We start from the raw sequence: 12,397 nt of genomic DNA, 5'->3' as shown, positions 1-12,397 counted from the left end.
ATCGCATCAGAAATAAGGCCATTCGCAGCGGAACCAAAGTTTCCGATGTAGCCCTCCGAATCGCTAAACTTAAGTGGCAATGGGCGGGGCACATTGCCCGTAGAACCGATGGCCGTTGGGGCGGAAAGGTTCTCGAGTGCCGACCACGAAGGCGCAGCGTAGACCCCCCACAAGGTGGACTGACGACCTGGTTAAGGTCGCGGGAGTCCGCTGGATGCGGGTGGCCCAAGACCGGTCCTTGTGGCACTCTTTGGGGGAGGCCTATGTCCAGCAGTGGACGTCCTTTGGCTGATATGATGATGATGATGATGATGATGATGATTTTCTGTAATTACTATATTAATACTCGTATACTTGCACCAGTTGCACCATTCACTAACCCGGGATTAACCGGTTATACCTCGAGTTACCAGGGTTACCAAATTACCAGTACAATTTGACACTGGGGTAACGGTTTAACCGGTTAACACCGGGTTAGTGGGATGGTGTAATTTAATTTTATGCAATTAATGTCTTAGCAGGTTGAATTATGAAAGGTTCTGGGATAATGGTAAATGAAATATGTTATGGGGTTTTACTATTTAATTAAAGATAGTTTTCTACATAACACTTGTTTTATTTTATATAATCAATTAAATTGTACAGATCCACTTGAGATTTATTAAGTCATGGTTGATGATTGCACTCGCGCCTCGTGACTCGGCTCGTGGCTCTGCCACGGTATCGTCTTGGGTCGTCCCATTCGTTTTTCGTCAAGTTCTTAAATTAGTCCTATTCTACTTTCGTCACCCATTCTACATTCGTCACAATCGTCGGTGGCTTTCAATGTAGAATGCGTGACGAAAGCAGAATACTGTATAATAAAATCAACAAACGGCTAGACATCTATAGATTAAACCGGTACGATTGCAAATCTAAGTTATTAACCTGGCTCCAAACACAAACTTACCAGGAGACTGAAATACTTTTAAGCTGCCTAAAATAATTGTACCTTGTAAATTGTATTAAAGTAATTAAAACAAAGTAGATTGAACTTCTCTCTTATTGTTACATATTACAACTGAAACATTGTATTCTTTTTTTTTCTTATACATATTGTATCGTACAACTTTTGTTAAAATAGCTTTTATTTTTGCCACCACTACTGTGTAACCTTTAGCGGAGGAATCGCTGACTCCCGAGTCACAGGCTCTGACCTAGTTCGGGAGACAGAGGCTCGACCTTGGTGAAACTGTCACAAACCTAATTATAAGCTTTCTGTATCTACCATAATATCGACACTCTGTACTATTTTAGGTTTTAAGTGAATAAAGATTTATTATTATTAAAAAAAAAAAAGAATAGGACTACTTTAGAGTCTGTGCGGAAAGAGAAGAGTCGTGGGATTTGAGGGCGCGCCAGTGCTATTTTATGGTTTTTGCTATGCTGACAACACTGGTCACGTGATTATAGTACGACACTAAAGGTCATGATACTTGAATCCCTTTTGTTCCGGTTTTTTTACCACGGCTTACATACTAAACGGAGCCTGGTGGTGGTGTCGGCTCGTCAACTCAATCCTCTGATTTAGCGCAGGCACTAGTTTTCTTTTTAAAACACACTTGTTTTTATGTCTCAGATACTAAAAAGTGACTGCGATTGACAAAACTGCTAAAACTAGTTAAGAATCTGCCCAATACAACTGTAATTTTAGTACCAAACAAGATAGAGTCTCATTTATGTACTGCATTTGTTTTTATTCCAACAGTTATTTAAAACGGGTAGATCGGGTAGAAATTGGGCAATAGAACTGTAATTTTATCTGGGATATATTTCACCCATTGTAAACTTGACTTGTAATGTATGTGTACATTATTAATAATAAATATGAATATGAATAAAAATAGTGCATAAGTAGGTAGGCCTTATTGGGATATGTCCGGTTCTCTCATCTCACGATATTACGCCGTCAATCACGATACGAAAAGTCACTGCTAAATATGAAATATAATTTTGTTTTGTAACTAACATAACCTACAAATAAAGAAATATTTTATTAGGAAAAGTTTTATTCAGAACCTAGTAAATGAACTTACAAATAAAGAAATATTTTATAAGAAAAAGTTTCATTCTTTGTAATCGAAGTCTGAATTAAAATATTCAATGTCACTTATGTTTGAGCTAGCTTCAAAACAACCAGGGACACTCATAGAACTATCTTCATCTGAACTGGATGTGCTTGAATCCGGCACGTAGATTACGAATTCTTGCATATCACCTACTTAGCGGTCTTTTATTCGAGATACCGTAGGTACTTTTACACAATCCTGAAAAAGAAATTACATATAAATATGCATAAAATGGCAAGTATCAACTATTTGTCAGTTATTTTAAAGATCATGAATGACCTGCATATTTATGAAAATTAATATATTTTGAATGAATACACTTACCGATTATGTACCGGAGACAAGTTACTTAGGGGGCTTATTAAATAGGTAATTATTTAATATTAAATACAACATCAATACCCGCGAATAGCGGAAACACGTTCCGCGACTTTTTGTAAGTCGATAGTCGGCTTTTAGCCGTTTCTTCCCACTGACAAAACCGAACAATGTTAAATATAATTTTCCTTGTGGTTTTATGTACGGTTTTATCGTGTTTTGAAAATATTTTATACATAAAACTTGCGGTTTTTGTTAATAAAAATATACATTGACAGAAGTTTGTTTACTTTTTACAAGACAGGTGTCAAAGGTTTGATTGCCATATAAAATTTAAAATGTTAGTTCCCGTTTCTGCCACGACTCTTCTCTTTCCGCACAGACTCTAAGAATGAATGAATGAAAACATTTATTTTCAGGCAACTATTGGCCCAAAACTTAACGAAACTTAAGAACTTGACGAAATACGAATGGTTACGGCCTTAAGCCCCCTCCAGATTTTCGCAGACAGCGAAATCGACTCCACACTCGCGTTCACGGCTTCGCCCGCGATTCACGCGCATAGTCTGGAGGGGGCTTTAAGCGCGGGGCAGAGGGGCTACCGCCAAAACCGAAATTCGCAAATTGCGGGGATCTTTCTCTTTCACTCCAATGAAGGAGTAATTAGAGTGACAGAGAAAAATGCCCGCAATTTGCGAACTTCGATTTTCGCGGTTATAGCCCAGAATTCATGGACGCCACTAATGCACAGCCAAGTAATGCTCAACCTAAGAATGTACAGCCCAATAATTGGGTAGGTAAAGTTTTTTGAAGATAGGCAAATTATATTTTTTCCCGATAGTATTCATTATAGCGATCACGGAAATGCAGCTCTTTTATTTTTATATCATTTTATTGATTAAATAAAATTTTTTAAATGATCGATATGACGTTTGTGAGGTGAAATGGCAGATTCCAGTAATTAATTCCTTGGCGCGTAGTAAATGGGATGAGATAGAAAAAAAATCGATGTCAACTGTCAGTGTCATTCTTGGAAAATAACTTGCAAATAATTGGAAAATAATGGTCGGACGAAACATTTGTGTTTTCTTGTAATTGGATGTCGGTGTGATTTCTAGAATAAGTATTTTTAACGTCCCTAGCACGATCAACACGGATATTTTGATAATGATAACGATTGCTTTCGACTACTTGGCACTGCTTCTTGGAGAACATTTTCATTAACGCCTCCACCACGACTCTTGGACTGCTACACGAGTCATTTTGGATCTCAGTATCAACACAATAGATGGAGACGATCCCGGAAACGTTCGAATGGAAATATAATATTACAGAGATGAACTCAAAGTGCGTCGTACCGTCTTGTAGGAAGTACAGATACGTTACTTTCCAAATTCAGCGTATTTGAGCACACCAAAGTCTTTAACAGCGATTCGGTGCCAAGCTTTGAAGATATATTGGCCAAAATGGTAACTTATACGTTTGTGAGGACTATATAAACGTGATTGTTGTATTATACATACATAATGATTAAGATTGTAATAGTCTTATAACTAGGTCGTTATTGGCTATTATATATGGGCTCGGCAAGGTGTTCACAATATCTGAACACGCACGCCCTGATAATAGAGGCGTGTTCAGATATTTATGAGCACCCTAGCTGCACCAATATATCTGATGGCGACTGTACTTTAGAAAACTTATAATATAAATTCTTCTATCTGTGAGTACCTGTAATTGGCTTTGTATTGTTACCTAAATCTATATAATGTTTTTGCAGCTGTTGGTACTCCTTACAAAATAAAATAAAATAAATCCAAAATAATATAATATAAATCCAGTAAATTTCGTTTCGTTTTATTTTAAAATCCACAAATTATTATCCTTAAGCATTAACATTACAACAGTATATAGAATCACGCTGTGTGGCGTGCCCTTGAAGAGAGTTGAGCGGTTCAAATATGGTCAATATGGATAAGTATGTCTGTAGGGTAAATGTGCTTCACGTTGGGGCCTGTTTACATATTGATTAGTGTTGATTGCGGGTTTAATACATTTGCCACTATACACAAGTAGCAAGTGTATCAACTCGCAAAAATACTACATTTTTGCTTCCATTGAGGTATACATAGTAAGCACTATTCTCAAATTATGTGAGGAAATAAAACAAATTCAATTTATTAAAGCGTATTTAATAGGGGTAAAGTGACGCGAATACAATTAAAAAAACAACGCATATTCTTAGTTTATATTAAATGTAGATGGCTTTTTAGTTTTCACTTGGTCACAGAAATACGCTAAAAACCACATTCAGAGTAGGTGTTTCTTGCGTTTTGGCTGTCCTTCTTGTGTCCTTCCACAGCATGAGCATGTCGTAAGTCCTGTTGTATTTGTCCCAGGACTTAGCAGGAAGCTAGTTATTCATTATTAAGTTTGCTTCTGCTTTCAAATGAGGCGGTGCATGCCGTCTATTCCAGGTCGTTTTCGTCACTTGAACTCATTTTGTTTATTACGAGTATTAAAATAACAAGCGGTAACTTATTGAGTATTGCACAACGAATAAACTTTGCCGCCTTTTATTTGCATATTTTTTAAAATTATATTACCATAGATACAAAGCATACGGTACGCGCATGCGTCAATCCGCGCGCACCGCGCAGCGCCCTTTCGCGGTGCTAAAGCGGTATCCAGACGGGACTGATCAAATCGGTCGATCTGATCAGAAATGAAATTGGCGTCAATCTCCAATTTTAGATTTATGGTGATATTAGACCCATTTAAGTTGAAAAAATGCCCCATAACGAAAATACTAGCCTCACAAATTGGTGTTCTTGTGTCCGCACCTCATTTTATTGGTCATTATCGGCGGTTGAATTCGGCGAGCTAAATTGGCGTTTGCGTCCATACGTCCCGATTCGATCGGGCAATTTAATCAGATTGGCGAAAAATTGACTAATCTGGATACGCCTTAAGCAAAGAATATAATACTCACTAGGAGAAGAACGGTAACTCCATACAAAAAAATGTCCCCAACCGTTTATACGTTTATACTACTGGCGCCCTCGATGTGTACCAATGGAACTAAAGTTGACAACCGGTTTAGCCTGGCGGGTATTGGTATTATAGGTATATAGTAATTATGTTGATAAACATATTTGTTATCTTCATATCACGAAATATATGAAAGATGCAAATATTACCCCTTGTTTGTGGTATTATCTATTGATTTAAATAAAAGGCATATTTATGTTTATAACATTGTATTATGTTTTACATATAGAAATATACACTGAAAATTAAACCCTGACAACTTAATAAAAATAGACATTAATAAAGCGCATTCACAAAGTTTTCAGTATTATACAAATAACATTAGGCATGCCTACCTATTACACTTTACACACAGATACACTACACTTTACACACGGCATTTTACACAGATTTCTAACTTGTATTCATTCATACATTTCTTCACGGTTAATTAATACGCTTTCCAGATGCGTTATGACTCGGTTCCTTCTGAACCCACTAAAGCTGTATAAATTTCACTCTAGCTGCTTCAACAGCCGTTGCTCCGCATTTAGCACATTTTCTATGTGCATTGCTGTAATCTATGTAGGTACAGACTTACAGTCTTAAGTGGTTGTACCGCTACGTTGTATTTATTATTTAAAGATTTAATAAATAAAATTTTCGTTATGAACTTTAACCACAGCAGTTGGACAGAGTCATTGACAAATATATTTGTTTATTATGGTGGGTAGACGTACCTACCCTCCATATATTTTATGAATATTGATAAAGACAGTTGGAAGCAAATATTCATTATAAAACTTAATCGCGTGTAATTAAGTTTTAAGCGTTTTAAGTCCCGTTTTATGATTAATTATGTATAAAATTCGTGATAATTTAAATCAGAGTTGGGAGCAATGTTGCTGTAGAAAAATGTTTTTATTTTTATTACTCGCAACTTTTTCTCGGAGGCCAACGCACACATAGAAGCTTCAGGCGCACACATGCGCAATTATTTGGGGACATAACTTTCTTAGGAAGTGAACAGGCCTTGGCCTTAAGCAACATCGAGTTCACGATAATTTGACATATAATAATAATAGATTTTTAGCATAAGTTGCATTTCATAAAACTTAACCCAAATCATTTGTACATTTTCAAGTCAAAGATAAAGACATGTTGGTTTTAAAATTTTAATAAGTATAGACCATAACATTGTCATGATCTTCTAACATTGTTAAAATAAGAGAGTCTCCCATTTTCATTTTATTGCATTTTTTATAAAATGTCTTTAGATTCTCGGGATATCTTGGTCCTAATTCGATTGCTCTTTTTTATGGAAATAATTATATCCTTCAGATTCACAGGATGCTCGGAGAGGCTTAGCCGAATAACACTGCAAGGAAGTATGTCATGGCTCAATGGTTCTAATTAGCCATCAGTATAATACCGCCAATGAATGTTTACATCCACCTGAAAATAAGAACAACATTCATAAAATGAGGATAACCACACAAAACTAACAGATGGTTGAAATTGTTAGAAAAAATTAGACCGATTTCTTGTTTACGAACTTAACAGCTCATGGCAATTTAATAATAAAAATCAAAACACAAGTGAAGAAAGTTTTATGTACCTATGTATTTCACGGATACGTACTCCTGTACGGCCATTGCTCCTCTAATTCAACGGCATTGTGCCTATCACTGTTATGATAATAATTTCAAATTTGTTAGAATCTGCTCGCAATCTCGTATGAACTCGCTTATTTTTCTTGCAAAACTCTGTCCAAGGGTCAGCGTAGGGGCCGTCGTGTAGGGGTGGGGAAGAAAACGTTGTCCAATAATTTATGCAGTGCCAAGTTATCGAAAGTAAATTCAATCTTTGTCCAAATACGCGCAGATGTCGTGGGGAATCAGAAGTCCGTGGGTCGTGCTGAGGTCGCCGAAAATCTCAATGATAACATTAATAGCAATTCGCAAGGTAACATGAGGCTTGTCCGTTATTTTTCGGGAATGAGAGCTAAGTGACACTGACAGTTGACATCGTTTTTTTTTCTATCCCGTCCCATTTACTACGCGCCAAGGAATTAATTACTGGAATCTGCCATTTCACCTCACAAACGTCATATCGATCATTTAAAAAATTATATTTAATCAATAAAATGATATAAAAATAAAAGAGCTGCATTTCCGTGATCGCTATAATGAATACTATCGGGAAAAAATATAATTTGCCTATCTTCAAAAAACTTTACCTACCCAATTGGCGTCCATGATGTAAAGCCTAACAAGTTCCTTTTTAGCCCTCGCCACGTTGCGGATTTTCGATGGAACTAATTTATTTTAATGGCAATTATTTTGTTTGACATCCGACATTGAAAGTCATTGAATGTCACCGATGTAAACAAATCGAAAATGATTGTAAATATTTCAGGATAATAATAGATTTTGCAATCAAAATGCCCAAAAAAATTCACACCGATGCTAAACAAATAATTTTAAATACATTAATATACTTGCGACAGAAAAAGGATACGGGATTCAGTAGCATTCCATTAAACAATGTTGTGAAATTATTTGTTGACATGACGGGTACTGATTTTCATAGTGAGTTTGTAATAAACTGGTTAGTTTTGTACTAAATATGAATATTAATTATTAAATTATTATTTTTCTCATTTAAGGCGTCTTTAGTGCTATAATCAAAAATATTTATTATAAGAATGAGCCATTACCACCACGAGTGACTGAATCTGGTAAATATATATACGGAGGTCGAATATTTAGAATCAAATTATGGCGGATAGGTAAATTATTCATACTTAATTATCAACTAAACATGCTCTTTCGATTGGGTTTCGATTGGGAAACATACTTCTACAACTCACATGTACATAATTGTATACCTCACTCGCTCTTGCACGATGCCAATACACACTGTCCCGACTATTCATGACGTACACGTATTGTTGCTATATGTAAGCTGTTTGTAGCGACATTATATCAGGGCTAAAAAAGAACTTGTCAGGCTATACATCGTTTATTCTAATCAGAGATGTGAAAATTACTTTATAAAAAGTATTTAAATACAAAATACAAATACTTCCTTGATAATACTATTTCAAATGCAAAATACAAAATAGTTTGTGAATTTGTATTTAAATACAAAATACGAAATAGGTATTTTCATAATACTTTTTAAAAATACAAATACTTTGCGATAAAAGGTACTCTGAGTAGTGAATACCTAGTCTGAATTTAAAAGTATTACTAGGAATTTCCGAGTTGAAAAGACTCTCTTTATTCTTTGAAATCAATCCCCTATCTATAGTTCGTTTTTTTAGCATTAGAAAGAACTTGCAAGAAGGTAGGCGATCTTGACATGTCTTTTAATTGAAAAACGCTTTTTAAAATTCAAAAACTATTACTTATGAAGCAGAAGAATATAAATGATCGTATTAGATTCATAATTGTTACATATTTGCCGTAAGTTATTTTTTAAATGTGTTTTTCAATTAAAAGACACCTTAAGATTGTTTACCTAATTTCTAATGCTAAAAAAAACGAAGTATAAAGTGCATTTTCTAGTTGTTTGCTCATATTAACCGGTAGGATGTAGTGTAGGTATGGATGATGGTTTTTAACGGCCAACTTTAAAAGCATTAATTTGTAATGTTTTACACCTAGTATAATGCCTCTCGTTAGTGTGATGAAAATGACTCGTTTGTGTTTCACCAGGGCAGAAAAGTTTGTTCTCCTCTCGTGCCTTGAAACCCTCGCAACACTCAAGATCCCACTTTTTTAACCACTCGCTACGCTTGTAGTCATGTGCGACGTTACTAAACAGATTCAACAGTTCCATGTTAAAAGAATCAGAGAGAGAGTTGCCAGGATTGTAACATCAGCTGAGATTGTAACTCCTACCTACATTAATTACCTACCTACTATAAAGTATTTTGTATTTTGAAAATAGGTCCCAAAAACTATTTCAAATAAAATACAAAATAGTTTTCTTCAAAAGGTATTTAAATACAAAATAGGTATTTTGCATTTTGTATTTGCATTTTAAATACAAGTATTTCAAATAAGTCACATCTCTGGTGATTATATTCTCTTTGGTTTATTCTTGCTAGAGTTAGACCAAGATAAGTCTGCAACAACTACGTGTGCTATCAAAACCGTCGCAGAATTGTCTTGGACTAACTCTAATCATGTATAGAGTCCTCCTAGTGAATATTGTATTCTTTGCTCGAAATGCAAGGGCCCACCATGTAGGGCGTCAAGGGTGTGTCGCATAGATATCTATAGATCCGCTGTCATCGTCAGATAAGATAAGCTTAGTCGAGTGGCGATTATTTTAGCTAACTAAAATCGGTCAACTGACCAAAAGTCGTTCGCACTATAGACGAGCGAGTTACAAGTGAGTAGAAAATGAAAGGCTGGTTCGGTTCGGAGTATGATGTAAGTGTGGCCTTGTGGCTCTGCAGCTGGTGAAGAAACTGGTAGTGATGAGTTATCCATGCCCTCTACAGGTGGCAAATCGGGAGATGGCAAGTGATTATCTGAAGGTGACCTTACTGGCAATATCGGCACTAAGTTATGCTGTACCTGTTCAGGCAGCGGCGATAACGATCCTGAGTTCATATCTAGGTTCACCTCAGCGATAGGCGATGATGGAAAAGGAAGCTGGTAAACACTCCTCTCTGCAGCTCGTGGTGAAAGAGGAGGCGTTGGCATATTCTCCATTTCTCCAGGTGACTGTGATGCACGAAGTATATTATTTTCAAATAATAAAGGCAAGCCAGGGAGAGATTCAATTGACATAGTATCTGCCTCAGCCGCATTTGTACTGAAAGCCGACGAAGCTAGCCCTTTTGGTGGGTTTACGTGTCGTGCGTAAATTAAATATGCTTCCAGAACTAAAGGAATCGCCAGAATCTGAATCATTTGAAGCCGAAGTTTCGATTTTAGATGTAGGTGGTTTTGAAGTAGAAGGTCACGTGTAACTTACAGAGCTGTCACTTTCTGAAGAAGTCCTGGATCATAATCCTCATCGGTACCGTATTCCCCGTCATCGCTAAAGGAGTCCGGCGAACCTTCTCGGGACGAAAAGTCTTGAAACAGTTTCAGAGATGCCTTGTTTTATTACATGAGCGGACTCCGATGCGGCACACAGCGAATACTGCGGGGTGCACCGACACTTTGGGCGACGTGAATGAACGTTGTGTGTGTGAATGTAGTCATGTGTGCGTGTGTCAAAGTCGTTCACATAATACCGACAAAACTTGATAAATTGTGGCGGTAGGCATTTGATAATTGTAAGCGTTGTGGCACAGGAATTAGCTACTAGGGTCATAGTAAGGGCTCTTGGCGTTATACGACGTAGTGCGAATTAATGAACATTTAAAGTTGAAGTCAATAGACGTTGTGTCTCTTATTATGATATAATATTGACGTTATAAAACGTTGCTGGGCCGAACGTGTTAATTTAGTCAAGTGGCTAGTATTTGAGATACTAAACGTGTCTGAACACCAAAAATTTAGTCAAGTAGATTACTAAGAGTGGTGGGGGAGCTAACTCGCCAGAAAACATAGATTATAATGGATCCACTTGATTAATTCACTGACTACCTTATCTACTCGACTAAATGTGTGTTATCAATTTAAATTTTCTTCTTAGTTTTAAGTTAGTGATAAGTTAGGTCCCCACCGAAAATCAGCGCTGCGGCTTACCGTCGTAGCATTACGCTGAGTGGGGGTCCTATTTAACGTCTATGTCTCGATATTAAATTTGTAATTTAAGTTGTTGGTAAATAAATGTATTTTCTTTCTTTTCTTTCTTTCTAAATTGTTGGTGTTCGGACACGTGATACTCGCCACTCGACTAAATTACTAACGTTAGTCCGAACTAGGCTTTAGTATGATGTCACCGCGGTTAAAAATGTTTGCATTTCAACTACATTTAGAATATTGTACGCTTACTCACACATAGACAGTGTACTTAGACGTGCGATCTTGCGCTCTAGTTGGTACACACACACGCTAAATTGATGGTAAAAATGACAACCGAAAGGGTAATACAATATTATTTCTCGACTCGTACCAAAAATGCGCAGCCCAATATTTGAAAGAGATTAGTGGATGCGGATTATGGGGTCGTACATTATATCCCTGTGAAAAGAGTGGCTTCGAATTATCGCCCCGGACCAAACTTGCGCGGACCGAGAATGCTCAACACAATAATTCACGTATAGCCTGACAAGTTCTTTTTTAGCCCTGATATAATGTCGCTACAAACAGCTTACATATAGCAACAATACGTGTACGTCATGAATAGTCGGGACAGTGTGTATTGGCATCGTGCAAGAGCGAGTGAGGTATACAATTATGTACATGTGAGTTGTAGAAGTATGTTTCCCAATCGAAACCCAATCGAAAGAGCATGTTTAGTTGATAATTAAGTATGAATAATTTACCTATCCGCCATAATTTGATTCTAAATATTCGACCTCCGTATATATATTTACCAGATTCAGTCACTCGTGGTGGTAATGGCTCATTCTTATAATAAATATTTTTGATTATAGCACTAAAGACGCCTTAAATGAGAAAAATAATAATTTAATAATTAATATTCATATTTAGTACAAAACTAACCAGTTTATTACAAACTCACTATGAAAATCAGTACCCGTCATGTCAACAAATAATTTCACAACATTGTTTAATGGAATGCTACTGAATCCCGTATCCTTTTTCTGTCGCAAGTATATTAATGTATTTAAAATTATTTGTTTAGCATCGGTGTGAATTTTTTTGGGCATTTTGATTGCAAAATCTATTATTATCCTGAAATATTTACAATCATTTTCGATTTGTTTACATCGGTGACATTCAATGACTTTCAATGTCGGATGTCAAACAAAATAATTGCCATTAAAATAAATTAGTTCCATC

This window comes from Cydia fagiglandana, chromosome 24 (assembly GCF_963556715.1).
Source record: "Cydia fagiglandana chromosome 24, ilCydFagi1.1, whole genome shotgun sequence".
NCBI classification, from domain to species: Eukaryota; Metazoa; Arthropoda; class Insecta; order Lepidoptera; family Tortricidae; genus Cydia; species Cydia fagiglandana.
The sequence above is the reverse complement of the archived record's forward strand: the minus strand, read 5'-3'. Positions refer to the sequence as shown.